This window comes from Dipteris shenzhenensis, chromosome 6, assembly GCF_047967505.1.
Source record: "Dipteris shenzhenensis isolate YYH24624 ecotype China chromosome 6, Dip_SZ_1.0, whole genome shotgun sequence".
NCBI lineage: Eukaryota > Viridiplantae > Streptophyta > Polypodiopsida > Gleicheniales > Dipteridaceae > Dipteris > Dipteris shenzhenensis.
Genome location: NC_141601.1, coordinates 49,502,099 through 49,520,734, shown reverse-complemented (window position 1 = coordinate 49,520,734; position 18,636 = coordinate 49,502,099). Strand labels below are relative to the sequence as shown.

Below are 18,636 nucleotides of genomic sequence, written 5' to 3'. Positions count from 1 at the left end.
TCATTGTTAAAATGTCAAGAAACACAAGGGGACACTCAAAAGAAAATACACATAGTCTAGGCAAACTATGAGGCACATCAACATGCGATTGAGTAGGAGCAATAAGAAAACATGAAGCAGATTGAACATCTGCACACCTTGCTACATAATTATCAATGACAGATCCAAGATCTATAACTAGGTCTCCAACACGCACAAATAGGGACCAAGATTAACCTAGAAGTGGGCACCCAACAAGAAGAAGAATTTGATAGGCTTCTCTTTGCATCCAAGAATCTTATTGCCACCCAACCCAGTCCTCTCATAGTAGGGTAACCTTCTCACAGTTCTTGATGAACCAATTGTATGCTCTCTAACCATGTGTAGCTAAGCACACATTGTGTTACCACTTTAATGCCCTCAGCATCACCTCCATTCAAGACCATATAGATATAACCCACCCTATAACCCACCCACTTCCCCCACAAACACTACTAACACTATTAGATAGACACTCAAATTATACACACCCCATTATCGCAATGTCCTTCTTTAGTGGGGACCTCCTATTTGAAGATGATTCTTATATTTTTGGTCTTCCTTACACCTATAATTTTAAATTTTTGTGGTTGGTGCCACATTATTTAGGAAACCAATTTTGGAGCTAACTAAGATGAATGGCCTTGCATCCTTATCTTGTAGCTCAAATCTTGGATGAGGTCTCGGCTAGCTGCAATTGCGAGGATGACAAGAAGCCATCTGCATTAGAGAGAGTAGTTACCTCCTCTATAGTGTCATAACCCAATACCATCCATATGAGATTATCAACTTGTATAATAGAGTCTTTGAGGCCATGAAAAACATGGTCCAAATGGCTATGAGTGCCTTTGAAACCATTCATGATGCATATCCCAAATTCCTTTCAAAGGATGAATTCTTTATTCAGCTTAGTTCTCCATGCATCTAACTTATACCCTAGCCTTATCAATTTCTTCTTCATGCTATGCCCCACATGATGTAGAATTTTCCCACACATTGATTGACTTCAACATCCCACAAACAAGTTATGTGAAAAGTCAACACATTTTTCCCTCCTTTACTTACTAGATTAATATTTGCGTGTAGCAATCTTAGCTATGATTTGTTATTGCTTCCCTCCATTTTCTATAAAATAATTTATGCTATTCATGAAATCAAGGATTAATATACCTTCTAGTATGTTGACCATTCTCATTTTCCAATAAAAGCCACAAGTTCTTTCTTTTCCCTCAATTTTGTTTTGTGGCCCATCATTGTAAACTATTCATATACAATAAACTCTCAAAAAGCAAGATTTGCAAGCCCATTCTTTTTCATTTGATAATGTAAGAACTTCCAAAAATATACTTATGCATGTGTGGCTTCAAAATGATACTTATGCTTGTGTGTCTGCCATGTTGAATTTTACAAATAGCTATTGTAATTTGTCAAAAGCTCCCTTATGTAAGGGCCATAGAATGAGTTGTTGAGGAATCATCTCAACATCATGTTTTGATATGGGCATAGCAGTAACATAAAAGAGTGCTAAAAGGAACCAGATTTGGAAACCCTAACCCTAACCCTAAAGGGTTTTGTATATACTCATTCTTTTTGACTAATTTAGTGTATAGTTAGTCATTTGTGGCGTGCTCTCTAGCTATGCCCTCTCTCCTCATCTGCACTCTTCTCCTTTCGCTCACCATATATTTTCATGGTATCAAAGCATGGTTGGACCTTTTGTTGAGGCACCATACTGAGAGTGTGATAGAGATCAAGAGCCTTCTTGAGCGTTCATTCATTCGTTCAATTTATGAATGAAAATCTCCATACATTCATTTCATCCATTTGAGAGAGATAAAGAGTTTCTTTCTCTGTTCTTTAAGAGATTCGGTCTTCATTCTTTGATTAAGAGTTTGATAGATTATAGGGGGAGAGAGAGAGAGAGAGAGAGAGAGATTTTGACTCTTGATCTCGGTTTTCGAAAGCTCAAGAATCAAATTCCTAAAGCTTGAGATTTAATATGTTGAGTGCTCACTAAGAGAGAGAAAGTTTGTGTTCATTAGAGAAATTTTGTTCTATATGAAGTTCAATACATGAGATTTAGAGGTTTGAGCTTTGTATCCATTTCTTCATGTTGGGGTCCTCTTGTACTGTGAGTAGTTCTATAGATTGATTGAGAGGGTGGGCAAGGCTTTGACATACAAGACTATAGGTAGTGAACAAGGGTGACCTCAACAAGCAAAGCATTAGCAAAGAATGGATTACACAACCTTTACCATCAAAATGAGAGAATGACTCATGCCTCCATGAAAATCATTTCTATTTTTGGAGCATCATGGTCGTTCTTCATGAGCCAAGCATACTATTCTAGAGAGTAATAGTCAGTGGAGGTACATTGGGAGAGGGCGTCCATCGATAATTGCCACCTTGGGGGCTATTACTAGGCTTCCACTCATTTCTATTATCTGAGTCTGGATGCTACTACACGGAGTTGCTTTGCCTCTATTTTGCAGGCCTCTTCTATTTGATTTTGGCCTCATATCTTTGTAGTGCCTCTTGGTCTACTTTTCTCTTTGCCTCCTCCTTTGCTTGTGAGTCGTGGGGAGGTCTTGGGCTTGGTAGCAGGCTAGGGTTTTTGGCCATGCACTTTTTTCTTGAGGGATGGAGAGGACTTCGTAGGCCATGTGGGAACTAGAGGTGACACCAGAGTGTTGTATTTGGAGGAATCCCCAAAGTCAGTAGGCATTGGATCCTTTAAGAAATGATGTATGATCGGCATGAAGAACATAGGGTTGCCGATCCTAGCCACAAACATTTAACATCTATGTATAGAAATGCTTGGCCCACTTAGTCTCATGAGCCTGATACAAATGTGCAAGAAAGTTGGGGAGAATCACGTTGTGATGCTCTCTATGTATGAGACCTAGTGAGTAGAGTGTGCCCTGGTAGTAGCCTTGGCAATCATCGGGTATCGATCAGATGGATCACAATTCCACCCATGTGGACTTTTGTACCATAGTTGATGAGGCCTTGGTGCCATTGGTCCATTTTGCATAGTGTCTTGTATGGCTTCGACACTACGGGGAGTCCAAAAGATTCTCCTACTATGCTTGAGGTGAAGTGGTAATACTTCACACTGCCATTCGCATCATATAGCCAACCGGTCATCTTGGTGGCATCGTTGAACCTAAAATCAACGAATTGGCAATTTGTCTAAGATTGAGGCAGAAGAGGAAGCGTTTTGCTAAGGATTGAAGGCCCATGGCATGGATAAACAAAACCACCTCTAGGTCATGGACGACATGGGAGATAGCTGCAGTCTAACTTAAAATCCTTTGTGCCACACCAATACTAGGGTCCCCTAATCTAAGACCAACTCTGTAATGATATTTTGGAACAAAAATTTCACTATACTGGCTATTGTATTATCCCTTAGTGCCTACCCTTCAACCCATTTTGCTGAATAGTTTGTGGCCATCACCACATACTTATTCCCTATATACTATGTTGCTAGTTTTAAATGGAGCCATGAAGTCAAGGCCCCATGTCTAGAACTATTCCATTGGAAGAATTGGATTCAATGGCATGCCGTTTAGATTCACCAAAGGGATCTTCCAAATCCTATTACTCAATAAGTTTATATACTAGACACAGGCTAGGTCCACAAGCGTACACAGATCCTATCCTATTAGATCATTTGACTAGATCAATCTCAAGCATACACAACCATAGGAAGGTCATATACTTAAGGTAGTGCAAGACACCCAACATACTCTGATATACTTGCTCAATCCATGAGTGAAAGTGGTAAGACAACAATGGATGCTAATATAATTAGCAAATGAAGCAAGTACACCAATTCAAAGGTATTGACATTGTTAGTACCACAAGGCCACACCTAAGTGTTACTTATTGGATCCAAGCTTGTAATTGCAAATCATTAGCTTTATCATCAACATCCTCATCCTTGTATAGTAGGCATGCCTCTCATAGCAATAAATAAATATTTCTTTAGCTAAGCTAGATGCTAAATAATAAAAAACAAGTAGAAGGCCTACCCACAGAAGATATGCATGCTAGGAAGAAGATAAAGAGATAGTATAGAATTATTATCTATGAGAATATTGTATTCATGGTATTCAATGTTAGATATCAATGCTCCACTCGCGTGTAACTATGCAGGAACTAGCTAACTCTACTTGTAAGCCCCCCATATGAGGAGAAGGCATTTGAGTAGCTCGGTTATCTGGTAGGTCCTAGTTTGGACACCAGATGGGGGCCATGTGTGGCCTGGTGGCTAGACGGCTTTAGATAGAGTTGGCACACCACCAACTAGGCTACATGCAAGTGCGGGAAGGCATCCCTTGACTGACCCCACTGAGGGTAGATGGAGCATTTCTCGGGGCAGCCCACTCTCAGGTTGTGGGACTCATTTGGAGCCTCAGATGATCTCACATGGTTGTGAGCCAAACGGTAACTGTAGGTTAGTTGCTCTGTTTTGCACATCGGTTCTATCGTATGAACAGTGGCCTATTTTGCCGACCCCCAGTCGACTATTTTGGGCGGACTGGGTCGGCCACCCAATTGAGCCTAACCGACTACGACTGGTGGCTATATAAGAGCAAGCCTGTGAAGCCCATTTCATCACTGGCTATAGCAACCCTGATTCCTTAACATCTAGCCTCCGTTTTCTACTGTTTTTGGCACGCCATCGAAGCTTCTTTCACAGGAGTGCACAGTTGGGAGGCAGTGCCATTTATTGTATCAGTTCTATAGTAATCAAATTTTTAATTCTCCATACTATCTTGTTTTCTCTCTTGCATACGAGATCCTGTTATCAATTGAGCACAGATGTTGTATTATTTTCTTACATGGTATCAGAGCCTGGACTCTAGCAAGAAGATTTGGTAGTGTGTTTTTGTTTGCGAGCAGATTGTGAGAGATGGCCCAGCCCGCAAGACTGCGAATCCCATCGTTCGGCGAAAGCAAAAAGTTGGATGGCTCTAACTATCCTCTATGGAAGTTCAAGATGAAGACCATCCTAAGCGCATATGAGCTTTGGGACACTGCTACTAGGGTGGACGTGAGGCTGGCCGGATCCAGCCAATGCAGGACAACAGATAGTACCAACTACGGATGAGATTCTTGCGTGGACAAGAAGAAATGCAGATGCACTATGTTCTATTGTCTGCAATGTTAGTGATTCCGTCATGGCGTTAATTCAACATGTCACCATAGCGGAGGAGGCATGGACGGTCTTGAAAAATCAGTACGAGACCATGAATCAGACATGGATTCAGAATCTGGAGACTCAACTCGCAAATGAGAAGTTGTCTGAGTCTGAAGCGGTAGAGAAGTTCATCACCAGGGTGAAGAATCTGCGCGATCAAATGACTCCGATTGGCATTACCATCACCAACGAGAATCTAGCACGAAGGTGCATACGAATTCTCCCACCAAAGTACGATGGTCTTGTTACGGCACTGAATACGCAGAACAGAAATCCACCCCTCAACTTTGAGGTTTTTAGCGCGATGCTTCTGGAGGAGGAGATGCGTCAAAAGACGAGGACTAGAGAAGATTTGGCTTTCTAGACCGGATCAAAGAAAGGTAAGGGTAAGGACTCTGGTAACCCATCTTCTTCTGATGATAAAAAAAGAAAGAAGAAGATCAAGTGCTGCTATTGCAACAAGGCAGGGCATAAGTAGAATGAGTGCCGAAAAAAGATTACAGATGACGGAGTCAAGAAAGAGTCCAGCAACAGCGCGCAAGTAGTACCAATAGAGCTATTCGTAGCAATTGAGGAGATTTGCACGGAGGCAATTCATATATCTACAGATGAACCTTGGATCATTGACAGTGGTGCATCGCACCAGATGACCAGTCGGAAGGATTGGTATACCTTTCTACAGCCAGTAGGGAATGACATCATGGTAGCAGTCGGCAATGATGCAAAATGTCCAGCAAAAGGAAAAGGTACGATTGCTCTCAAGTCAGACGGAGTTGTAAAACAATTGTCTGATATTCTTTATGTGCCAGATATCAAGAGAAACTTGTTGTCTGTTTCTACAATCACAGATCGGGACCTCAAAGTTCAATTCGATAAGAATGGTGCATAGATCCTGGATCTTCAAGGAAAGGTCATTGGTAAAGGTACACGATGCAACAACATTTATGAACTCTCAGCTTTCAGTGCTTGAGTGGATGCTTGAGTGGATGTGAAGGACACTAAGCTATGGCATGAGAGGTTTGGTCATCTAAACCTTAGTTCTTTTAAGGAGATGCATAAAAGTGGAATGATTGCAGACCTACTAGAAATTTCAGATCTACTCGATGTATGTGAAGCTTGCATGATGGGCAAGCAGCATCGGCAGCCCTTTCCTAAAGAGGCCAGCAGGGCAAAGGTTCCTCTAGAGCTCGTTCACACGGACCTCTGCGAAAAGATGGAGACTAAAGCTTTGGGTGGTTCCTACTACTTCATGATGCTGATCGATGACTACAGTAGAAGGATATGGATATACTTCCTGAAGACGAAAGACGAGGCTTTCAGTAGGTTCAAGGAATGGCATGTAATGATCGAGAAAGAATCGGGGAGGAAGGTGAAGAAGTTGAGATCAGACAAAGGTGGAGAGTTCACATCAACTGAATTCGAAAGTTGCTGCAAAAGTCACGGAATCAAGAGGCAGAAACCCCCACCACATACATCACAGCAAAATGGAGTAGCAGAACACAAGATGCGCATCATCTGCGAAATGGGCCGGAGTATGATGAAAGGGAAAGATTTGCCAAAGACTTTCTGGGCTGAAGCATGTAACACTGCAGTTTACATTCTCAATTGTAGCTACATGAAGGCTGTGAATGGGATGACTCCACTGCAGGCCTTTTCTGGTAAGAAACCTTTAACTGCAGGCCTTTTCTGGTAAGAAACCTTTAACTGCACATTTCAGAGTTTTTGGATGTGACTGTTTTGTGCATGTCCTTGATGCTACCAGGACCAAATGGGAACCGAAGAGCCAGAAGTGTATTTTCTTGGGCTACACTAAAGAGGCGAAGGGTTACCATCTCTATAACCCTGTTACCAAGAAGGTAATTGTAAGTCGCGATGTGGTCTTCTCAGAATAGCCGCATCAATTGGAGGAGGATGCTTCCGTCCCAGATAACCAGGACCAGGATATCCATCCAGTATCGCCACCAATAGCAGACCGAACTCCCCCAACGGTGCTTGGGAGGATTCAAGACAAAGAAGATAAAGAAGAGCCTGCAGAACCACAATGGCAACGGCCATTCTCGAAGTGGGTAAAGTAGCTTTTGGACGGCAGAGAACCTCCAACCATTGAGGAGGAACCATCCGAACACCACCGGTCCAAGAGATTAGAGGAGCAAAGAAGGGCGCAGGAACACTTGGTCAACTATGCTTTGATGACAGAAGTGATCCGTGCTGATGAACCCAAGTGTCTTGAAGAGGCACAGGGCGATGATAGGTGGATGGAGGCTATGCAGTCGGAGTATGGCTCCATAATGAAGAACACAACACTTGGGACCTTGTGGATCAACCACCAAAATGCAAGGTAATCGGAACCAAGTGGGTGTACAAGACCAAGTACAAGTCTGATGGCACGTTGGATAAGTACAAGGCTCGGCTCGTGGCACAAGGATTTGCAAAGGTACATGGTTTTGATTATCAAGATACTTTTGCTCCCACATCTGGACTAACCACAATTCGCAGTGTTTTGGCTTTAGCTACCCAGGGAAGTTGGCCCGTGTTTCGGATGGATGTGAAATCTGCCTTTCTGAATGGAGATCTCAAGGAGGAGGTATACATGGAACAACCACCAGGTTTTGAGATTCCCGGTTCAGAAGGTTAAGTCTACAAACTAAAGAAGGCACTTTACAAGTTGAAATAGCCCCCACGAGCATGGTACCAGTGAATTGATGCGTACTTTCTGCAAAACGGGTTCAGGAGGAGCCCATCTGATGCAAATTTGTATATCTTCAGAGAAGGACGCAGGTGTATGATCGTGGTCCTTTATGTGGATGACCTTGTCATAACAGGGGACCATGAAGAGAAGATCTCATAGACAAAGCATTTGCTAGGAAGAGAGTTTGAAATGACAGACCTCGAACTGATGCATTTTTGTTTGGGGATTGAAGTTTGGCAGGAGCCGAAATAGATCTTCATTTCACAGCTGAAGTATGCTGGAAAGATACTGAAGGCATTTGGCATGGCTGAGTGCAAGACAGTCGATACCCCTATAGAGGTTGACGCGAAGCTCTCAAACGAGGATTCATCACCACTAGCGGACGAAGCGAAGTACAGAAGGCTTGTGGGCAGCTTGATCTACCTGTGCAACACATGGCCGGACATCAGTTTTGCGACTGGTGTACTAAGTAGGTTTTCCAATAAGCCCCGGGAGAACCATTGGAGGGCAGGGATGCGGGTGCTGAAATACATCAAATAGCATCACCTATACCAAGGGCAACATCTTGACCAGATTCTGTGACTCGGATTGGGTAGGAGACGTGGACAGCAGGAGATCAGTGACAGGGTACTATTTCTCACTTGGATCTGGAGTTGTATTATGGGTCAGCAAGAAGCAACCCACAGTTGCTCTTTCTTCTACCGAGGCCGAGTACAAATCTGCATGCTTTGCTTCTTGCGAGACAGTGTGGTTGAGGAGGATTTTGGGGGACATGGGTGCAGTGCAGAACAAGCCTATGCAATTATCATGTGACAATCAGAGTTGCATGGCGATTGCAAAGAACCCGATGTTCCATGCTCACACAAAACACATTGAGATTCAATATTACTTTGTACGCGAGCTGATCATGGATGGAGAGGTTGACTTGGTGTAGTGTCCAACTATAGAGAATGCTGTAGACATCTTCACGAAGGCTCTTGGAAGAGACTTGTTGGAGAGGCATCTTCATCGACTTGGCATTGGGCCGAAAAAGTAAGTTCACTTATGGGTGGACATTGAGGAGGGGTGTTAGATATCAATGCTCCACTCTCGTGTAACTACGCGGGAACCAACTAACTCTACTTGTAAGCCCCGCATATGAGGAGAAGGCATTTGAGTAGCTTGGTTATCTGGTAGGTCCTGGTTTGGACACCAGATGGGGGCCATGTGTGGCTTGGTGGTTGGACAGCTTCAAATAGAGTTGGCCACCACCAACTAGGCTACATGCAAGTGCAGGAAGGCATCCCTTGACTGACCGCACTGAGGGTAGACAGAGCATTTCCCGGGGCAGCCCACTCTCGGGTTGCAGGGCCTGTTTGGAGCCTCAGGATGATCCCAGATGGATGTGCGCCGAACGGTAACCATAGGTTTGTTGCTCTATTTTATGCACCAGTTCTATCGTATGGTCGGTGGCCTATTTCGTGACTGACCCTTAGTTGACCGTTTTGGGCGGACTGGGTCGGCCACCCAATTGAGCCTAACCGACTACGACTGGTGGCTATATAAGAGCAAGCCCGTGAAGCCCAGCAACCCTGATTCCTTAACATCCAGCCTCCGTCTTCTACTGTTTCTGGCACGCCATCGAAGCTTCTTTCACAAGAGCACACGGTTGGGAGGCAGTGCCATCTATTGTATCAGTTCTACAGTAATCAAATTTTTTGATTCTCCATACTATCTTGTTTTCTCTCTTGCATACGAGATCCTGTTATCTGTTGAGCACAGACGTTGTATTATTTTCTTATATTCAATACTTACAAATCAATCATTGCAACATAAATTTTCCACATTGGAGACCCAATACAGAGGCGAAACTCATTTCATTGCAATCAAAGGAGGAATCTAGAAGAAGCAACATAAGAAATCTATCATAAAGAGTTTTCCATAGTTGAATTCAATAGGACACTAAGATTTTTCAAGATTAGATGGTGTGGCGACCAGAGAACCCCTAGCTGGAAAGATGGAACAGTCCAAGTTATTGTTTCATTATTACGTCCTGAAGTAGCACGAAATGAAGTCCTTCCAAAGAAGCTAAATTCCATATTAAGGAACTCAAAACACTGGCAAGAAAGCATTTATACAGCAGTCGAGCTCACAACCGCAACCCAATGGAAGACCAATAGAACCAAGAAGTAAGAACCACATCGATAGCTATGACCACATTATAAGAAAGTAAGACCAATATTGGACCGATTCTAACTATTGAAAAAACTCCATGGCAAAAATAAGGTAAAAATACTTACGACAAAAATACTTTCTTGAGGACTAGTAATCAAATTGATTAAGGAAAGTTGTTAACCCTATGTTATCAAGGGTCAAAATCATAGTCAAGCAAAATCTATGAGATCAAGTTGTATGTGTTTAGTAGTGACACAAAGCTCTACTTGTAATAACTTAAGCCTAGTTGATAGATCTAATGGTATGGGTATCACCAAAAAACTCTCTAGAAAAGAAGTGGACATACTTGTAAAACTGATATATAGACAAAAAGTCCTTACTACATGCTTTGTATAGGGAGAGAAAATGCTTACCACATGCTCAACATAGAGAGAGATATTCCTTATCACATGTTATGGTAAGAGTAAGAAGTGTAACACTCCATAATTTAAAGACATCTCAAACACCCACGCTCTTTGGATAGTGTGCTCACTCGAGTTTTGTGCACTCTCACTCCTAGTAGCCATGCTCTATCATCACTATCAATGTGTCCATGCACTCACTCTTAGTGTCCAATCATGTTGAAAATTGAAGTGGTTTTAAGTGTTGACAGTCACCTCTTTAAGAAATCTCTCATTTTGCATGAAATGTTGTTTTTCTTTCTTGTTTTTTGTATAGAGCAAGTAGGCTAGATAGTTTCGCATCCCCCTATCATAAAAAAACCTAAACAAAAACTTCAAAATAATTAAAAACTAGTCAACAAAACTGCGAGTTCCTATCTTGCCAATCCACTGTCACCATAGCTCGATATCTTGCTGACCCATCGCCATAGCTCGGTATCCCTCTGACCCATCACCTTAGTCACTATCCTGCTTACTGATACGTGTCAACCACCTGATCCACCTACCAAATTTATGTTCTGACAAGAGGGTTAACCCAGTGTTGTAGCTCTATCTTACCAGCCGGTGCCTTAACTCTCTATCCTGTTGGATCGATGCTTTATCTCTATCTCGTCGAGTCATTGCTTTAACTCTATCCCACTGGGTCGGTGCTTTAAATCTATCTCATTGGGTCGGTGCTTTAGCTCTATCCCGCCAATCAGTGCCTTAGCTCTATCCAATCGGTTTAGTGCCTTAGCTTTATCCCCCTATCTGGAGGAATAGCTTTGGGAACACAAAAATCAGGAAATAGTAGGGATATAAGTGTAATCTAGCACCTAAAAACTGGGACCTCGAGCATCAGGAACAAGGCAGACTCAACCTCGAATTGGGGCCTCAACTATACCAATGAACACATGATCTTGAAGTCCTATATGCTCACCCTAAGCCTGAAGATATGCCTCAAATAGCTTGTCGACCTCCATACCTAGCTTGGCATCCTCAGGGTCAGCAAGCTCAAAAGTCATTTCTCACTACTTACAAGAACCACCGCCATGTGAATTATCTAGCTCGGCAGAGTCCATGAGTCAGGACGGCAGAGACATGGGCAAACCCTCTAATATTAGAACCTCAGGGGCTCTGAACTCCATCCCAAATGATCTCCACTCTCCTACCCCATATACAACAATAGCTAGAGTAAGGAAACCTTTTCTAATATCATGGGAAGGTTTAGATTAATAGACCCAACAGAATTGCTAATGGATGAATGGGCAAATAGTGACACCCAATCCTAAGAATGTTGAATCTCCCAATCAAGCTCACGACCTTCCAAGGGTGCGAGTCAACAAACTGGGCCAATATTTTGGTCTTGAAGACTCTTGGTGTGCTCCTTTACCCAAACTAGAAGACTCACTAAATGGTATGCATACACTGGCATCAATTGATCACTCAAACAATGCACCTTGATAATGATAAACCTACTACCATTGCACCTTTTTACACCATAAAAGCATTACTACCTAATTAAGTTGAACCTGCAGCAGTCTATAACGTTATTGATCCTAACGAGATAGATATGACTCCATATCAACTGTAGCTAGAGTTGGCATTAGCAAGTGCAACATGCCGAATACATGCCATCACAGATCAGTGAGCAAGCAATAACCTCATCTCTTGGGAAACATTAAAATATCTCAGCCAAGTACGCCTTCAAGTATGTCATTCTGAAATTCAATCCATAGAGGATACCTCTATTAAGGTTATTGGGTCTTTAATGTTGAATGTTAATTTGGACAATTACATTGTGCCTTGCAGGTTTTTATAGCTTCTGCAGGTAGCTTGACGGCGACAGCCACAATTCTTGGTAAAAACTGGATGCAAGACACTCACAAAGGGTTATTTGGTGATGAGTCAACCCAACAAGATGTGCTAAGAACTTACCAACCGGCCCAACATTAAAGCATCAACATTAACATCCACTTCCACTTCTCAACCTTGACAAACACCTCACTAACACAAAAAACAAAGAAGAAGAGCAACCAAGCAATTGTGGGTCCGAAAGGAACTACTAAAGGCCCAAGGGTACTTTGAAGGTGAATCATACATTTGGGTTCCAACAAAACCTTGACATCAAAAGCCACCCCATTAAGTAAACAACAAATCTCGACATCGAAGAACCAAACGATGCCATCCAAAAAGGAAGGTACAATACTGTTGCGTTTACCATAAGACTACTAGAGGCTTAGGGATATTACCTTGGAAATACTTATATTTGGGTATCCAAGGTACTCAACAAGAGTACATTATCTTCAAGCAGCGATGACAATGTGCCAAATAAAGAGAAAAAGAAAGAATGGAGGCCCAAGCCTCTAAAATGTTCATCATCAACAAATGAGAGGCAAACATCAACTTTAGGCTTATCAATTATGAAAAATAAAGGCAAAGATTAGAGAGCGGAACCACAAGAACCTCCCTTGAAAAAAGTAGAACCGCAAGAACTTGCTGACAAGGACAACGAAAAAGTGCCAATAAACGAGGATCACACACCACGGATATCCTCTACCTCCTATTGCGTGGTTACACAAGAACCTATCTTAAAAAAAGAGGCAGTAATAGAAGAACCTACTCGATCACTAGTCATTAAAAAGCCATTGAATTCACTGCAGCTTCTTCCAGGCAAATGGCAATTACACAAGAACATGTTGCCAAAAAAGAGATAGTAGCACAATAACCTGCCATGAAAAGAAGGGAATCTACTTGGGAGCTACAAAAGCGCCTTCCTTAGTACAAAATTTGGCATCAAGCTTTGTGACAACTACACGTGTCACACCAACCATGCCAGACACAATGGAAGTCACACAAGAACCTTCCAATGAGAACGATGAATTATTTCACTAGTAACTTTGTTAGAAGCAAGTTGGGCCCAACAAAAAAAGAAGATCTCTGAGACATTGCGATCCTACTCCGATTTGATGCATAGAACATATATCACTTTATTAGGGTGACTATCATAGAAGTGGTACATGTAGGAGATTGTAATGTTCAACGGTGCAACTCCGACAACAAGTACACATAGGCAATAGATCCACAAGAACCTACTCTTAAAATTGGAGTAGCTCCACAAGAACCTACTGCAATGAAAAATATCAAAGACTTCAAGCAATCTGTTGCTACCACTGGGAAGACCATTGCCCACCAACAAGATCTCTATCGATGTCTCACCAACACTTCTTCCCAGTGATTATCAAAAACATATGAGGACCAAAATAGTGATACAATTCATATTCATCATGGTGATCTACAAGGTGATGTCCTTCCTAGGTATAGGTGACAATTAGTTAATGTATCACACAGTGTCATACTAATGCACTCATAGGTACTAAGGCCATTTAGGTGAATAGGAACACAGTTCCAAGTGCTATGTCTAGGTGTGTCCATAAAGAGCAATAAAGTTATAACATGTGGGAGTCTTACCTCTATGCTCGCCCAGTCCTAGGTGAATCCTCTTTTCTTTCTTTCAGTTCTAGCTTAAAAGCCTTTTGTAGAATCTCCTTTCTATAAGCCTCATTTTAGGAGTTTGTATAATGTGGATGGATTTGATGACTCATACAAAGTCCATCAACTCGACTCAAAACAAAAGCTCCTATGAAAATAGCAAGCAAAACATGACGTGTCAGAAACATAGTCTTATGAGAATTCCATATATGTCCCACTCAATTCAAATATTACACTTGCAGACGAGCATGATAATACATTAATAGTTACTCCACTAACACTAACACCACATGGATCTTACATCAACCCCTACTAACAACTTTTCCCTAATAACTTACCCCTTATATTTTTCTTTTTATTTTTCTTCTTCCTTCTTTGAATGGTCACAAGTACTCACTTGGCTCACTCAAACCCTGAGGTGCCAGTTCCAGAAGAATCAATCATCCATACTTCCAGCAAAACAATTCCATAACAAGAATCCACTACATCCCTCTGCTGCAATGTAGCAGACGAAGATTCAACCCAATGCACAAGAAAAACTACTTTGCATGATCTCCATTGATAACACTCCAACAAACACGAACTTTGCGCGATCCGAAGGACTGGATCAAGATCAGGAACAGAGGCATGTTAACCGATTGGTTAACAATATGCCACCGCTGGTTAGTGATGTCATTTGATGGATAGTGGCAAGTCCATAGAGCATTGTGTCCTGGATTCCCAAGATGTTGTAAAATAATGAGGAGAGAGAATGGGAGAGAGAGAGATTAGGGTTAGCCCTCCCTTCAAAAAGTGGCATGTATAAAAGGTCTTCATTGTTGGATGCACAAGTTTGGAATACAAGCTCCCTTTTCTCTTCCAAGAGTGTTTTTGGGTGTTCTCTTGTTTCCTTTGTAGTGCCTTTGTATTTGCCACTCCATCCCCATTCATTATCCTCTTCTCTTGCCCTTCTTTCTCTCTTCTCTCATCTCCCCTTTCCCTCTTTCTCTTTTAGAAACAATTGCAAAAATCCGGGAGTTACTTGAGTGACACTGGCAGACGGCTCGTGTTTTGCATTGCTCTCACAAGGAGTAGCTTGGAGTGGAGGCTCCATTAGCATTCCTTCAAGATCCCCACAACACATGAGTCACCATTAGACTACACATTCGTATTCCCTTCTTGATGGTCAGCTGTTGTCCATTTCTACGAACTGTACTGTTAATAGCGATCTAGCCAGTTAGAAATCACCTGTTATTTTGTAGCTCAGCTCCGTTGCTCCTGAGGTTGCCTCTTCTAGTGAGAGAGTTTAAGGAAAATTTAAGGGATCTTGGGGTGCTGGTAGCAAGGAAGGACGAACTGGTGGGGAGTTTGGTGTAGAATGTCTATGTTTGAATCTAGGGTTTTCTTTTATTACTGTTGCAATGTGGGCCATAGGCATGGTGCCCCTTGTGGTGGCCAAATTTTGTATGTGGTCTTTTTCTTGGGGGACCGACCATCCTGTTAATATAAGTCGGCTATTCTCCAAAAAAAGAAAAAGAAGAGTCGAACACAACTCAAAATTCCAAATATAGTCATTTGTATAAAAAATTGAAGTTTCTTGGTAAATTTTGTAAGTTCATTGTCTTGGTAAGCAATAAGAGCCAATCTTGGTGGGAAGTAAAACAAAATCAAGAGAATATTGGATTTCATTCATTAGATGTTTGAGGCTATTCATAAACAAAAGATATTATGATTTCACATTCATTTGATGATTATAGTTGAAATTGTTGGATTAGTTTTTTAAATGAAAAATAAAAAATATTTGAGGATGATAGAGGCAATGATTTGAAGTCGTTTACATTCTTTAAATTTTGTCAAGACGATGGAATAAGAAGAAAATTCACATGTGCTCATACTCAGCAAAATGCAATTGTAAAAAAGGAAAAATGGGATGTAAGTTGAAAGTGCTAGAGCTATGATGGATGAAAGCATATACCATTAATGTATTAAGTTTTAGCTATCTGTTTTTTATTGTATTACATATGCATAAATCCATGATGATTATTGAAGAAAGTTAAATCTGAAACCAAGAAAATGGATAATAGTTGGTTATAGTGCATAAAGCAAAGCATACAAATTGTTTGACCACATCAAAAGAAAGTTATTCAAGAAATGATTATTCTTACTAGGAAAGAAACAAGCACTGAACAACATTCACAAGAGAAAACTAGAATAATTGTTAAAGATTTAGAACTGAGAAGATCTACTAGAGATAGAAAAGAACCTCAAAGATTGACTTATGGTCAAAAAGTCAAAGTAATCAGGTTGAGTGCACAGATTTTGCATAAATGACAACCATCATGGAAATAAAGAAACAACTTTATTTTAAGGACGTAGTTCAAGAGCAAGAATGGCAGAAAGCATTTGATGAAGAAATGGATGTTTTATATTGAAATAACATCAGGAAATTGTGTGATTTACCTCCACATAAGAAAGCAATTGCAAATAAAAGGGTTTGCAAAGCCAAAATTGTAGCAAAATATTTTACTCAACAACTTGGACAAGATTATGAAGAAATTTTTGCAAAAGATGGCTCAGAGAGCATTACCACAGAAGGCTAACACAGAGTTATGCATTTCTCTTAGCACAAGGTGTTGCTTCATGGCTTTCAAACAAACAATTGATGGTTTCTTTGTCATTAACCAATGAGAATATAGAGCTTTAACAATAGAAGCATTTGAAGCAATTTAGCTAGAACAAATACTTTCAGAGACACAATACTTACAGTAATACTCAATCAATAATAATTTATTATGAAAATCAATCATGACAAGCACTAGCTTAAAATCCAATTTGTCATTCAAAACAATGAAAAATTAGTAACATCAAACTGCACTATTGTGACAGTAGAGACAACGTTGCAGATATCATTTCCAAGCCATTCATTAAAGACTTGTTTCAAAAGCATTCAACACGAAATCACATTCCCATTTAAGGGGGAATAATGGACCAACAGTTCTTAGTCCTTCATTACTACGAACCCCAAGCACATCATTTTGAAGGAAGGCCTTTTCTAACTTGAGTGAAGTATTGTAGCAATACAAGCTCATTATTATCATTATATTATTTTATATACACTACATTGTTGAAAATCACTTTGCCCCTCATGGGTCTACTTGTTTGTCTAAGAAGTTTATAGTTAGCTAAGTGTGGCTCTCCTCTCTCACTCCTTCCTTTTCTTCTACATGTGAGCATGTGGCTCTCTTGTGTATAGTCCAACTCACATCACCTCAATTGAAAGCTAATGCCCAATGGCATTGTCACCTCCCACTAGTCTTACATCACATGAGGAGATTTCAAAATGGGCTTAGAATGACTATCCATTTGCAAAGAATTGAATTAGATGTTTGTGGATTCTCTTTTTCTTACAATTGCATTCAACAGGTTGATCTTGCTTTTGAATAGGAAGGGGGTGCCAACACCATAAGACGAGTTCAATGTGTCGCACAAGGAGCTAGCAATTCATATTTTAGTGAAAAAGTCCATCTATGACATAGCCCTTGCAGAGTTCTTTAAACAAAAATAAAGCTCATGAAGACTTGAAGAATTCAAGGTCTATGAGAGCTTTGTGAGTCCTTGAACACTTGGCAAAAGAAAATATTAAAGTAGAGAATAAACATTTGCCACCAAAAGATTTGTGCCCTGTGTGGGTGACTCATCTTTTAGCATCGTGACCCTATGTGGGCAACAGTATCTCATGTCCCCTCAGGGGGGGTGCAAGACACGAAAGAAACGCAATGGTCTGATCTCCCTCCCTCGTGGAGAATGTAACACAAGTAAAAAACAAACTCAACAACGGATATCTTGGCTCTTGCAACGATGAAGAATGTAGCGAAATGCGATACATAGTTTGAATTGCAGAATTTCGCCAATCATCGAGTCTTCCAACGCAACTTGCGCCCACAACTTGTCCAAGCGCATGCCTGTTTGAGCGTCCTCACCACAACCACGCCCTTCCCCGCCTCTTCGAGCAAAGCGACAAAGCTGGCCATCCGAGATGCCCCTCTAGGACGACGTGATCGACTGAAATGGATCGGTGGCACCGAGTGGCGAGGTGCCACAAGGGTGGTCTATCCCCTCGCGGAGCGACAGCTTGCGAACGAATTGCTCGGAGGTGCGTGTGTCGAGATGGAGGTCGCCAGGGGTGCCGACATGCTCCCCCCGGATTGAAACATGGAACCTAGATCAAGCAAAGCTACCCGCCGAGTTTGAGCATTTCCAATGGTCGAATTGATCATGTTACAAATGTTCTTGGTGTGTTGGCTCCCTTGTTCGAATTTGGGGGAGGAATGTTGGCAAAATCCTCTCAGGTATATCATCTCAAAGGTTGAAAAATGACAAACGGAGCATGTTGATTAAAGAATGCTACTGGCCAAGGGTGATTGGACCTTCAATGTTGTGATTGAGACTTTGATGTTGTGATTGGCTAGCTAAGTGGCTTGACCAATGCATGGAGAAGCTCTGATGTGTTGTGCATAGCGGTGTGCCTTCAACATACATAGGAGTTCAAGGCAGTTTTTCTCACAGTGTTTCTTTGTCCCAATTTAGTATTTTGGCTCGATGAGAATCGGTGGGCCTTGTTCTTGAACATGGCGGCTGAGAATTCTATATCTACAAACGTTGAACCTCAAGCTCTC

General features: G+C 41.5%; 1 non-coding gene across 1 annotated transcript; it reads left to right on the top strand.

Moving 5' to 3' along the window:
• The first annotated feature begins 17,783 nt into the window (after window positions 1–17,783).
• LOC147901283 (5.8S ribosomal RNA) lies at window positions 17,784–17,936 on the top strand. Its single transcript, XR_015541260.1, has one exon. It is a non-coding gene; the product is annotated as a 5.8S ribosomal RNA (ribosomal RNA).
• Window positions 17,937–18,636: the final 700 nt, after the last annotated feature.